General features: G+C 36.4%; 1 non-coding gene across 1 annotated transcript; it reads right to left on the bottom strand.

The window, feature by feature from the left end:
- Nucleotides 1-2,969: 2,969 nt before the first annotated feature.
- LOC128285004 (small nucleolar RNA R71) lies at nt 2,970-3,076 on the bottom strand. The gene has a single exon (XR_008275420.1). It is a non-coding gene; the product is annotated as a small nucleolar RNA R71 (small nucleolar RNA).
- Nucleotides 3,077-15,366: the final 12,290 nt, after the last annotated feature.

The following is a 15,366-nucleotide window of genomic DNA, read 5'->3' as shown; positions in this document are numbered from 1 at the left end:
GTTATACTATTTGTACCAAACTTTACTTCCTCAGTTCATCAATATGACCATTATCAATTATGCATCATTTGATCCATTTCCTTAAGCATGTTAATCAATCAAAACTTGGCTATTAGATATCTATTATGCTAACTATCCACAAGCTTCACATGTCCAACTTTCAAAACATCATACAACCCACATATACATAAATATATATACATGATTCAAACATAACAAAATAACCCAAAATAAGCCATCACTCATGGCTATATATATAAACCAAAATATAAACATTTACAAGCCATTTGAAATGGCACAACACATTACCAAATATACCAAAATGACCAAAGTCCCTATACATGTCATATACTCAAAACATAAGTACAAAAAGTACCAAAGTGATGGTAAGATAGTGTAACAAAGTTTCCGATAGTGTGACAAAGTCTCCGATAATCCTCGAATCCGATTTAGCTTTGAATTCACTATAAAACATGGAAAAATAAACAAAGTAAGCTTTATAGCTGGAAACACAAAAAATTATATACTTTTCCATACCCTTTTTAACTTAAAACCAGGCTATTCCGGTTAAATTCTTGTCAAAAAATAATTAAATATTATAAAATAATTAAATTATATTAAAATATGAAAATTATGAATTTTAATTAATTTTATAGTTAATTTTGATTAAATTTGGTTATTTTTGACAGAATTACACAATTGAAGAAAGAGGGCCCGGTGAACACTGCGAGAAGAACAAAACCATAGTAATTTGAAGTATCGAGGCCAATTAATTTCTAGCCCAAGACGGTCCAGAAATGTGTATTAATTCATAATTAAATTAATTTTAATTTATTTCCTATTCAATTTAGGTTAAATGAATTAATTTTAATTAATTATAAAGAAATAGTGAGCCGCACTAGTTGAACTGAATGGAGTGAGTCGAACCAGCCACTAATTAGGCTAACCAGAACCATCCATTGGCTGACCAAAAATAGAAAATTAGATGATAAAATATGCTTGCAAAAAAGGCCCTTGAAAAACCTCCAAACTACGTTCAAACCCCACCTTTATTTTAGGCTTTGTAGATTTGCCCCAGCCTATTTTTAGCAAGGTTGAAAGCTTCAACATTGCCATGTGTGTGGCCGGCCATGGGAGGCTCTCTTGGCTGCTGAATTTGCTATTTTTAGAAGCCCTCTTCAGCTATAAAAGCCACCCTATGCTGCCCATTTCAAGGAATCCCTCAACATCCCTCATTCAACAACATTATCTCATCCTCTCTTCACTTCTCTCAAAGTTTCCTCTCCATTTTTCCATCCCATTTTCCCTTCCTCTTGTGCCGATTTCCTCTCTTGAGAAAGAGGTGTTCTTCATCCATCTTGAGCAGCAATCAAGGATTCATAGAAGCCTTCTCGGTGAAGACAATGGAGACTAAGAACGGAGCAACAGTAAAGCTGCAGAGAAACACTGGATTTGCTTTCTGTTCCATTTCTTTTTAAATTCTCTTGTTTTTATGATGAACATATCTATGAAAAATATTCTTGTTGAAATGGTTATTTTAATCAATTTAGCTTGAATTTAATTCGTGTTGGTTTGATTATATTTTGTCTACTTGAATTATTAAATTAGTGTTTATGCTGTTATAGGCCTCAGTGAAATGCTTGATGAAGTAAAATCATACTTAGATTATCTGGCATTATAATTGTTTAGATAACTAAAGAATTAATTGTTTAAACGGATTGAAATTGCAATTAATGGACTCAGTACTTAATCAGTGCATGTTTAATTCTTCTAAGGTAACTAAAAATTAAATCAGCATTGTATTTGACGATACACATGCCTTGCATAACTTGCAAGATTGTTTTGATTAATCGGTTGAATCGACATAGGAATATGGGGGAGATAATTTAATTCAATAAGTATGTATGTGCGATAGCATGTTTACTTTATTAAATATGTTTAGTCGGTTGAATTGGCATAGGGATATGTTCAAGAGATAAATGGAATTCTTTTAATTAGTAAATATGTTCATAAGTTAGCAAATTACTGGGTTGCCGTGAATTTATTCATAACAGCATATGCATGAATTTAATATTTCTAGTTAAATAGGTATAATTAATCCAACACAATTATGTCATCTTGATTAAATCTTAATTGAAATCGTGTACTAGAACTCTTTTATTTTATTTAAATTGTTTGCTTAGTTTTAAAATCTTTGTTTATAAATCACTCTTTTCAAACCAAAAATTATTTTTACCTCACCAAAGTGTTTTAATTAATTTCATAAATATTGATTTTTACAGTCCCTGTGGGTACGATAACTCGACATTTACTTGTCACTTTATTACTTGTTATGATTGTGTACACTTGCACATTTCCACCGTTCCAAGTTTTTGGCGCCGTTGCCGGGGACTGTTTCTTTAAAAAAAACATTATGAGTGTTTATGAGTATTGACCGAATTATCGACTTACTCCCAGTGGACCCTGAAATAGAACGAACCTTTCACCAACGAAGAAAACAAGCGAACCAAAGAAAGACCAAAGAGATGAATTTCGAGAATATCAATCAAGGAAATGGAGCAAACCTTGCTCAAAATCCTATCCTTATTGCTGATGATAGGGATAGAGCTTTACGACAATATGTCGTGGCACTTTTTAATGACCTTAATCCAGGTATTAGAAGACCCGAGACTGAGGCACAACAATTCGAGCTGAAGCCAGTCATGTTCCAGATGCTTCAGACAGTGGGCCAGTTCAGTGGAATGCCTACTGAAGATCCTCATCTTCATTTAAGACTGTTTATGGAGGTGAGCGAATTTTTCAAGCTAGCTGGAGTACCCGAAGATGCATTACGATTAAAACTGTTCCCATACTCGCTAAGTGACAGAGCTCGAGCTTGGTTAAACTCACTACCACCAAACTCGATTTCTACATGGCAAGAGTTAGCAGAGAGATTTCTTTTGAAGTATTTCCCGCCTAGCAAGATTGCTAAGCTGAGAAATGAGATTACTGCTTTCTAACAAATGGATGATGAGTCCTTGTATGAGGCATGGGAAAGATTCAAAGATTTATTACGAAAGTGCCTTCATCATGAAATTCTGCATTGCATCTAACCTGAGACATTTTACAATGGTCTCAACGCTCACACAAGGATGGTAGTAGATGCTTCTGCTAACGGTGCTATCTTATCTAAGTCTTACAATGAGGCTTATGAAATCATCGAGAGAATTTCCAGTAACAATTATCAATGGCCAACCAATCGAACAATGTCAGGAAGGTGAGCTGCTGGAATCCATGAAGTGGACGCTCTCACTTCACTTGCATCCCAGGTATCTTCGATATTTTCAATGTTAAAGAATCTTACCACTAATGGGTCTAACAATTTTGCAGCTCAACCACCTAAACAATATGAGAATATAGCCTGTGTCTATTATGGGCAAGGACTTGAGTTTGAAGAATGTCCGTCAAACCCAGAATCCATGTACTACATAGGTAATCAGAACCAGAACCGAGGAAGGCAGGGGCTGCAATCCAACTTTACAACCCATCGTGGCGAAATCACCCCAATCTCTCCCGAGTAACCAAGGGTGGAGGCGAGAATAACTACGCCCAACCTAGACCAACCCAAATTAGCCGCCTAGTTTTTCACAGCAAATTCAAAAACCAGCTCAAGCTGAATCGTCCAATAGCTTAGAGAATTTATTGAAGGCATATATGGCGAAGAATGACGCCACTCTAAGGAATTTGGAGAATCAAGTGGGCTAGCTTGCTACTGAACTTAGGAATCGTCCACAAGGTGCTCTACCTAGTGATACGGAAAATCTGAGAAATCCAGTGAAGGAGCATTGTAAAGCACTAACATTGAGGAGAGGAAAAACGGTAGAGCCTAACATCATTGAAGCTGAAAAGGAGCATGCTGAAGCTCAAGACTTGGAAGAAGTTCAACCGAGTGTTGAAGTTCCAGTTACACTAGAACCAGAACCTGCAAGACCTGAAAAGGTAACCTCAGAACCAGCAAACTCTGATCAGCCAACCACTCCGTTAGCAGCAGAATTGCCGCCAAAGACAAATCAACCAGTACCAACTCCAGTATATAAACCTCCACCACCTTACCCTCAAAGACTCCAGAAGCAAAAACAAGAGGTCCAATTCAAGAAGTTCCTTAACGTACTCAAGCAACTACATATCAACTTCCCGTTGGTTGAAGCACTTGAAAAAATGCCAAATTACATAAAATTCATGAAAGATATCCTATCCAATAAGCAAAGACTTAGAGAATTTGAGACGGTAGCTTTGACGAAGGAATGCAGTGCATATCTTCAAGACAAATTACCCCCTAAGCTGAAGGATCCTGGGTGTTTTACCATACCATGCAACATTGGAGCAGCTTATTGTAACACCCCGAACCCGAGACCGTCGCCGGAGTCGAACACGAGGTGTTAACAGACTTCAACCCACTTATTGAGAATTTCCCAGACAAGCTGCCAATCTGTGTACTAGTCGCTTCAAAAATCATAACTTGAGTTTTACAACTCAAAAATCAGTTTCGTAATTTTTCCCTGAAAATAGACTCATATGTCCATCTACAGATTTTTTTCTAGAATTTTTGGTCGATCCAATTAGTACAGTTTATTAGTTAAAATCTCCCCTTTTGCAGGGATCAACTACACTGACCTTTGTCCGTTACGAATTGGATATATCCCTGTACAGGGCTTCAATACTGATGCCGTTTGTTTCTATAGAAACTATACTCAGAGAGGAATCTACACATATATGGCATGACTCCTAATTATCTCTGGTTAATTTACAATGATTTTCCAAAGTTGGAACAGGGGATCCAGAAACCGTTCTGGCCCTGTTTCACGAGAACTTTAATATCTCTTAAAATACAGTTCATATGGTCATTTCGTTTCATCCATATGAAAATAGACCCATCAAGCTTCGAGTACATAATTTTTTTTAGCTATTAATTCCACTTCTACTATTTTTAGTGATTTTTCGATCTCATATCACTCCTGCTGTCCGCAACAGTTACTGCAGTAGACTATGCCAATTTCATGAATCCTTCCTTAGCCTTACTACTCATCCATCATACGTGACACAAATTATGGCCACCTTATCAAAATTAAGGTTTCTAAGACTCGTGGCTATAGATTCTAGCATCCCACTCAAACGACCACATAGGCCATTTTCACATGGCTTAAAGTTTACAACCCAAAATTTAACAAAACAAAATAGCTCATACATGCCAAATGTTCTCCTAAGTCGACTAAGAAGACAATACCAAAATTGCTCACGGTGTGATGACTTCAGTTGTGATTCTGAACACCCAAAAGGAGACGAGCCCAAGGAACCTAAAATGGGTGACAAGAAAACACCGAGTGAGTTTATAACTCAAGAAGTCATAAGCATTCCACAACCATCCATTAATAACATTATCATAAAATGAAATAATGAAACAAGGCCAAGTGTTCTAGCCGCATCGAACTATACCATAGTTCCTTAGATCCTTCGGATCAATCTCATACCAAGTCATACATTTACATTTCATATACTATTCAATAGGATATTTGAAGCAATTTCCATACATCATTTCATTTCCGCAACAATCATGCAATTGAAATCATCACATAGATTTAAATCTTACCAACTCCACCCCGAGCATGAACATAGCATCTATTAGCCATGAACTCAAGGTACTTACTCTTTCCGCTGTCCATACTCATCTCGATAGAGTCACACCTCCATATCAATATTCAATCGGAGATATATGTAGAGTTCGCACACATTGTGCTTAATACTCAATCACGCACACTTAGTGCCACGTGATTCAAGCCCGCACACATAGTGCCATATAGTCCAAACTCACACACTTAGTGCCGTACATTACAAGCTCGCACACTCAAGCCAATCTCAAATCACCGTACACATCTATTTCTCGCACACTTAGTGCCAAGCAAACTTCCTACACATTTCACTATCTCTTTTACGCTCAACATTATCATCTTTTCATACACATACATTTGTATATATTTCATCTCATTAAACACAATTGCATAGATATTACAATCATTTAAGCAATATCAAATATATGCTTAATGACTTACCTTGTGTTGGGTAAAAATAGTCCAAGTCGGCTACTCGATGACCTTCGCCTTTCCCTTGCTTGATTCTCCTTCTTTAACTCCTTGAGCTTAATCAATAAATCAACTAGTTTAACCATCTTGCTAAACATTCATAATTCAATTACACATGCATATGTATGTTTGTATATTCGGCAACCATCCTCACTTATTACCCATTTAGTCAACAATCTAAGCCAAGATAAGCCTTCAATATGGTTGCCTCTAACCGAATACATGCACACCAATTTCCCTTCATGTGGCCCAATATGCATGTCCATGTTGAGGCCATTTATGTACTTATTACCACACAAAAACAACATACATTTTACTAACTAATACCTTTCCATATTGTAACTCAATACACATCTATCATTTCCTTCATAACCAAAACATCATCATAAGTAAGTATATACCTTAAGATAGTATATACGTCATACCAATACATCATGCTCAAACATATATACATATATGTATGCTAGAGCCGAATCTCAAGTTGATTGTAACTAAACATGAACATGATTTGAAACACAAATCTTACTCTCCATGCAAAGAGCATAAATCACACTTGGGGATGTACCATGGCGAATACATCACAACACCATAATTTTGGTCACGATTACACAAAGAACTTAGTATATCATTCAAAAATGCTCAAAGAAAATCTAAGAGTCCTCAATCCACCATCACATGTATCATCATCAAGCTTCATATTTAACATGCAATGGCATTAACTCAAAATCCACCTTGGCCAAATACCATCCCCATGATATAACAAAGATTTGAACCATGGGCTAATAAGAACATCAAGTTAGCAACCAAAACATGCATGAATCTCATGGCACAACATCAAACATACCTTAATCTTGATGCAAATATAGCCAAACCTCTTCCTAATCCTCTTCCAACCCAAGCATGAAGCAAAATTCCTCCCTTCCCTCTAGTATTTTCGGTCAAGAGAGAATGAAATGGATGAGCAAAATTTTTTCTTTTCTTTTCTTCCATGTACGGCAATGGGGGGTTTCACTCACACACACATTTTTTTTTTTCTTTACTACCCATGCTTATTTGTTTATTGTTTCCCCCTAATGCACCAACAAAACATGTTTCATGACATGTTTAGCCCATACTCCCTTGTCATGGCCGGCCATCACTTGTAAAAAGGGGGTATTTGACATGCAAGGCCATTGTTTTGCATGCATGCTTTAATCAGTCATCATACATTTCCCCATCATACTTTCAAAGTTTTCTACTAGGTCCTTTCTAGTGAAATTCACATTTATAACTCTAAATTAAAGCATTAAAATGTCACACATGAGTTAACACATATTATAGGCATCAAAATAAATATCAAATTATTTTTATGCCTCGGTTTTGTGGTCCCGAAACCACATTCCGACTAGGGTCGTTTTAAGGCTGTCACTCTTATTGTGGTAAGGCACTATGAGACTTGGGCGCAAGTATCAACTTGATGCCTATGTCTATATTTAAGAAGTTGGGGATAGGTGAAGTTAGACCTACTATGGTTACACTTCAGCTAGCAGATCGATCCTTAGCACTTCCAGAAGGAAAAATCGAGGATGTATTGGTACATGTAGATAAGTTTATATTTCTTGCTGATTTTGTAATTTTAGATTTTGAAGCAGACAAAGAAGTACCAATTATCCTGAGGAGACCGTTCTTAGCAACTGGAACAACACTTATTGATGTGTAGAAGGGCGAACTTACTATGCGCGTTCAGGATGATTAGGTAACATTTAACGTTTTCAAGTCAATGCAATTTCCTGAAGCAATAGATGATTGTTCTATAGTATCCGACTTAGAGGATTTCATAGTGGAGAAGGAACTCAACTCTGTTGAGGATCCTCTGGAAAGAATTTTGACATCAAACCCTCCAAGTGATGAAGAGGATGATGAAAACTTAGCTTTGCTAGAAGCTAATCAAAAGGGATTTAATCCACAATCCCGTTTTGAATCTTTTGATTTAGAGGAGAGAGATTACACACGGCCAAAAGTGTCAATCGAGGAGCCACCTAAACTAGAACTCAAGTATTACCTTCTCATTTAAAATATGTTTATTTAGGTGACGCTTCTACTATGCCTGTGATTGTTTCAGCAGAGTTAACTACTGAGTAAGAAGAGAAACTTATCTTAGTTCTGAAACAATTTAAGAATGCTATCGGATGGACCATAGCCGATATTCACGGTATTAGTCCATCTGTATGCATGCACAAGATCATCCTAGAAGATGGTGAAAAAGGGATGATCGATGGACAACGAAGGCTAAACCCCATCATGAAGGACGTTGTGAAAAAAGAGATTATCAAATGGTTAGATGTGGGTATCATTTACCCCATTTTAAACAGTTCATGGGTAAGTCCGGTTTAGTACGTACCAAAGAAAGGAGGTATCACGGTCATAGAGAATGAGAATAACGAGTTGATACCAACTAGAATAGTTACAGGATGGAGAATCTGCATCGATTACCTGAAGCTGAACAAGGCAACAAGGAAGGATCACTTCCCTTTGCCGTTTTTAGACCAAATGCTGGATAGACTCACGGGGTGGGATTACTAGTATTTTCTCGATGGATACTCAGGGTACAACCAAATTACGGTAGCACAGGAAGATCAACACAAGACCACATTCACTTGCCCGTACGGTACATTTGCATTTAGACGCATGCCATTCGGTTTATGTAATGCACCTGCTACATTTCAAAGATGTATGATGTCTATTTTCACTGACATGGTTGAGAAATTTTTCGAAGTTTTCATGGATGACTTTTCAGTGTTTGGAGATACGTACGATGATTGCTTAGCCAATCTGGCTAAGGTACTTAGGCGATACAAAGAAACGAACCTAGTACTTTATTAGGAAAAGTGCCATTTTATGGTACGAGAAGGTATCGTTCTGGGGCATCGGATAACAAGACATAGGATCGAGGTAGACAGAGCAAAAGTAGATGTTATTGAGAAACTCCCACCTCCAACATTTGTAAAGGGTGTTAGGAGCTTTTTGGGCCACGCCGGGTTCTATCGAAGATTTATCAAGGACTTCTCCAAAGTTGCTAAACCTTTATGCAAATTATTGGAGAAGGACATGATATTCAAATTTAATGAGGAATGCTTAAAAGCTTTCAATGACCTGAAGAATCGATTAGTCATGGCACCTATAATTGTCACACTAGACTGGGACTTGCCATTTGAATTAATGTGTGATGCAAGTGACTTCGCAATAGGAGCTGTCATGGGCCAGCAAAGGTACAAAGTTTTTCATCCCATGTACTATGCAAGCCGAACTCTGACAGGTGCTCAATTAAATTATACGGTAATAGAAAAAGAGTTACTTGCTATCGTATTTGCTTTCTACATGTTTCGATCTTATCGTATTAGTCAAGGGTGAAGAATATGAAACAGCCGGATTAGTCTGAATATACTGAGTAAACCAATCGTTCATCATAGCATAGAAGGCTTGTTTAGCCTCATCATTTTGATTACTAGCATTCAGTTGAGAGTCCAACGGCACTGTCCCTAGCGCAGGAGCAGGCGCTATGCTCTCTACATCATTAGCTACTGCTTGATCAGGATCGGAATTCATTACTATACGAAAAACACATTTCAAATGTCAAAAATCATCACTCTATCATATTAACACTTTATGGCATGTATAGCTAGACTCACACACGCTACGTTAGTCCTAGAATCACTAAATCATAGCTCTAATACCAATAAAATTGTAACACCCCTATAACCCGTATCCGTCGCCGGAATGGGTTATGAAGTGTTACCAACCCAAAATATCACATTTGTACAATCACATTGATATAAGAACATTAACTTTTATATGCATTCAAAAACTTTATACAAACATTCAAAAGATACCATATTCGCACGGCCCATATACAACAACATCTCAAAAATACAATTCACTTAAGTCTATTCTATACATGCCATACTAGCTTCAAAACATATTAATACCAAAATGATAGATAGTGTGACGAGTTGCTGACGATCCCTTTCCAAGCAGGTGACTGGAATCAACAATCTATAAAACAGAGAAACGTAACAAACGGAGTAAGCTTTCATAAGTTTAGTAAGTTTTAAGCAACGCAACAAATAAACTCAATTTTACATCAATTATTCAATTTCTCAAGAGGTCATTTTCTAGATATATTACCATTTGGCCTAATATACACAAGCACATAATGCACAATTAGCATTCTAATTTCACTTAATCTGAATTCATATGGCATAAATAAATCGAACATTTTCGCATACTTTCAGACTTTTGACCGAATGTATCATGATCATAGATATAGATATAACATTTATTTACATATGTATCACATTATACACTTATGATTCAATTCAAATCGTACTCACATATAAATACATAATACGTACCTGCCCAACTTAATGTATTGAATGTATTCATTTGTCATTCTAACACGAGGTATCTTAGTTTTAGACTTTTATCAAATCACCGGCATTTAGCCTGCTAGGTTTAAAAACCTGAATTCATTCACTGGCATTTCGACTGCTAGGCTCAAAGCCCGATATCATTTCACCGATATTATAGCCTGCTAGGCTCGAAAGCCCGAATAGTATCTCACCGGCATTATAGCCTGCTAGGCTTAAAGGCCCGAATAATACTGTGCGATATTCAAATCAACAAGTTTCATATAACACAATCACACCAAATTGGGTACAAGCATTATTCGAATATACCATCCTACATTTTATTCACTTTTATCTCATTTCATCACTCACATTCAACATTTGATAGTTTACACGTAACATCTTACTCATATTCATCTAACACTATCATTTGATCATGAAAGCATATCACATTTTACTTCCATTACAATTGCCATTCGGCCATATGCAAATATGACAGGAAATACTTAATTCTCATAATCTGTCATGTCATTATCAAATATTATATATATTTAACTACTTAAAACCTACCTCGAACATATTTTCGAACAGTCTCGGTTCGGCTGTTCAACTACTTTCTCTTTTCCCCTGTCCAACCTTGGTTCTCTATGCTCTTGAGCTAATTCAAACAAAATTTAATTTATTAAGGTCCCATCAAGCTAGCTTATAGCCGAATATTCATTGTATACTTAATTCACATACACAAACACAAAACTCATAAGGCTTATCATATTTTCATATATATATCTTTACCATATAGCCAAATATATATATAGCTCATCAAATAGGTATTTATTTACATTTCCCTTTTAACATCTATTGATCAACTAGTCCATGAATTAGCCATTGACATATTCGGTCATTAAAGCAATAACCTGTTAACATTCAAGCATTTTATACGAAAATTTCTCCCAAGGCTGAATTCATCTACAACCTTTAGTACATATACAAAGTTTATATTAATTTATACACAAACCATTAACCTAGTATCAATTAACTAAGTACTGTAAAATTTTCTTTAACTAAGTAACTTATCCGGAAATAATAAGGGAAAATTTAACAAGCTTAACTAAGTAACTTATCCGGAAATATTAAGAGCAATTTAACAAGCTTTAAATTCAACTTATAATTTGAGCATAACTCATCAAGGCATCCACACTAATTTATTATCCAAACATATATAGCCGAATACACATATTCTTTCATTCATTCTTAACAAAATTCTATCAAACTTAAATCTCCATTTCATCATTTTAAAACGCAACATTACTCAATGTTATCTAAATTCACATTCGGCAACTACAAATACACACAAACCGATTTCACCTTCTTATCTAATGCACCTATATGAACATTTAGCTAGCTCAAACTTCACTCATCCACAATTACTCATTAAAACATGAAGACAACAACCATTCCTTTCAAATTCTTCCATAGCCGGTTACTCATATCAAGACACAATTCAAAATTTTGACATGGGCTAAGTAAGGGACTTAGTAACTAGCTTAAATTATGCTAAAATCTCAAAAACTAACATGAATTACTTACCTTAATTCCAACTCAAAGGCGACCGAATGGCTATCTCCCATTTTCTTCTTTAAGATTTGGCTAAGTTAAGAAAGAAGATGAACCAAAACATTTTGTTTTTCTTTTTATCATCTTTTCTTATTTTAATTAATTTTTATTTCATAATTTAAGCCATTAACTATTATAATATTAATATATAATGCATATACTGCTTCTCATCATCATTATGGCCGGCCACTACAAATTAAAGTGGAAAATTTGACATGCAAATCCATCTATTTTACACCATAAATTATTTGGCCACTTTAAATTAACCTATCACATTTTCAAAAATTTTCACATAAGTCCTATTTAATAATTTCACATACAAATGACAAAATCAAAGCATGAAATTTTTCACACATGCACTTTCACATATAATAAGCACAGAATTTAACATCTAATTATTTTCGTGACTCGATTTTGTGGTCCCGAAACCACTTTCTGACTTGGGTCAAATTAAGGCTGTCACAACTCTCCCCCTTAGGAAATTTTCGTCCTCGAAAATTTTACCAGTGAAAAGGTTAGGATAACATTCTTTCATTGAGTCCTCTGGCTCTCAAGTCACTTCTTCAACCCCGTGTTTGAGCCACAGTACTTTTACTAATGAGATTTTCTTATTTCGTAGTTCTTTTACTTCCCGAGCCAAAATACGAACCGGTTCCTCTTCATAACTCAAATCAAACTGAATTTCAATCTCTGATGGATTAATCACATGACAAGGATCGGATCTGTACCGACGGAGCATCGAAACATGAAAAACGTCGTGAATCTTTTCAAGTTCAGGTGGAAAAAGTAGTCTATAAGCAATCGGCCCAATCCGTTCTGAAATTTCGTATGGTCTGATAAATCTCGATCTCAATTTGCCTTTACGGCCAAATCTGAGTACCTTTTTCCACGGTGAAACTTTAAGAAACACTTTGTCTCCGACTTGATACTCTATATCTTTCCGTTTCAAGTCTGCATACGATTTCTGACGATCTGATGCTGCTTTCAGACTTTCACGGATCACTCTTACTTTCTGTTCGGCCTCTTTAATCAAATCAACTCTGTAAATCTTATTCTCATTGAGTTCGGTCCAAAACAAAGGTGTACGACATTTACGACCATACAAAGCCTCGTAAGGTGCCATCTTGATGCTCGATTGAAAACTATTATTATATGCGAATTCAACCAAAGGCAAGTATCGTTCCCACGAGGCACTAAACTCAAGGATGCAACATCTTAACATATCCTTGAGTATCTGAATAATTCGCTCGGATTGACCATTGGTCTGGGGATGAAAAGCGGTGCTAAAATACAACTTAGTACCCAATGCTTCTTGTAATTTCTTCCAAAACCGCGATGTGAATCTCAAATCTCTATCCGACACAATAGAAGTAGGTACCCCGTGTAACCTTACAATCTGAAAAACATACAATTCGGCTAACTTATCAAGTGAATAATCCATACGTACAAGAATAAAATGAGCTGACTTTGTCAATCTATCAACCACAACCCAGATTAAATCTTTCTTGCTCGAAGACAATGGCAACCCGGATACAAAATCCATCGTGATTCGATCCCACTTCCACTCAGGTATCATGATCGGCTGAAGTAATCCCGAAGGCACTTGATGTTCCGTTTTCACTTGTTGACATATCAAACACTTCGAAACAAAGTCAGAAATGTCTTGTTTCATACCATGCCACCAATACTGACGTTTCAGATCGTTGTACATTTTCGTACTACCCGGGTGAATTGACATTCGGCTGCTATGAGCCTCGCTCAAAATCATCGGAATAAGCTCTGAATTTCTCGGAACACATAATCGATTTCTGAACCTCAAACAATCATTACTATCAATTAAAAATTCTGAATCCTCTATCGAAACACATAGTGCTCGTTTTAGAACTCATTCATTATCAACTTTTTCAGCTTCACGGATTTGTTGCATCCATAACGGTTTTGCTTTTAACTCCACTACTAAATGCAACTTAGTACCCAATGCTTCTTGCAATTTCTTCCAAAATCGCATTGTGAATCTCGGATCTCTATCCGATACAATAGAAGTAGGTACCCCGTGTAACCTTACAATCTGAGAAACATACAATTCGACTAACTTATCAAGTGAATAATCCGTACGTATGGGAATAAAATGAGCCAACTTTGTCAATCTATCAACCACAACCCAAATCGCATCTTTCTTGCTCGGAGACAATGGCAACCCGGAGACAATGGCAACCCAGGTACAAAATCCATCGTGATTCCATCCCACTTCCACTCGGGTATCATGATCGGATGAAGTAATCCCGAAGGCACTTGATGTTCCGCTTTCACTTGTTGACATATCAAACAGTTCGAAACAAAGTCAGAAATGTCTCGTTTAATACCATGCCACCAATACTGACGTTTTAGATCGTTGTACATTTTCGTACTACCCGGGTGAATTGACATTCAGCTGCTATGAGCCTCGCTCAAAATCATCAGAATAAGCTCTGAATTTCTCAGAACACATAATCGATTTCTGAGCCTCAAACAATCATTACTATCAATTAAAAATTCTAAATCCTCTATCGAAACACATAGTGCTCGTTTTGCAACTAATTCATTATCAATTTTTTGAGCTTCACGGATTTGTTGCATTAATAACGGTTTTTCTTTTAACTCCGCTATTAACACATCATCAGTGGACACAGATAGGTGCACATTCATTGCTCGCAAAACAAACAGTGATTTACGGCTTAAAGCATCAGCAACCACGTTAGCATTTCCCGGATGGTAATTAATGACAAGCTCGTAATCTTTCAATAATTCTACCCAACGTCTTTGTCTCAACTTCAAATCTCTCTGAGTCATCAAGTACTTGAGAATTTTGTGATCGGAATACACATGGTATTTTTCCCCGAACAAGTAGTGGCGCCAAAATTTTAAAGGGAAAACGATAGCAGCTAACTCGAGATCATGAGTCGGATAGTTTTTCTCGTGAGGCTTCAACTATCTCGAAGCATACGCTACTACTCTACCCTCTTGCATCAATACACGCCCAAACCATTCAGAGATGCATCACTATAGATCAAAAATTCTTTACCGGATTCTGGCTGAACTAACACTGGAGCTTCAGTCAAAAGAGTTTTCAATTGATCAAAACTTTTCTGGCACTTTTCTGACCACTCAAATTTGATATCTTTCTGAAGCAACTTTGTCATCGGTGTTTCTATCATCGAGAAACCTTTCACAAACCGTCTGTTGTACCCGCCAAGTCCCAAAAAACTTCAAAC

Source organism: Gossypium arboreum, chromosome 11, assembly GCF_025698485.1.
Source record: "Gossypium arboreum isolate Shixiya-1 chromosome 11, ASM2569848v2, whole genome shotgun sequence".
NCBI classification, from domain to species: domain Eukaryota; kingdom Viridiplantae; phylum Streptophyta; class Magnoliopsida; order Malvales; family Malvaceae; genus Gossypium; species Gossypium arboreum.
The sequence above is the reverse complement of the archived record's forward strand: the minus strand, read 5'-3'. Positions and strand labels throughout refer to the sequence as shown.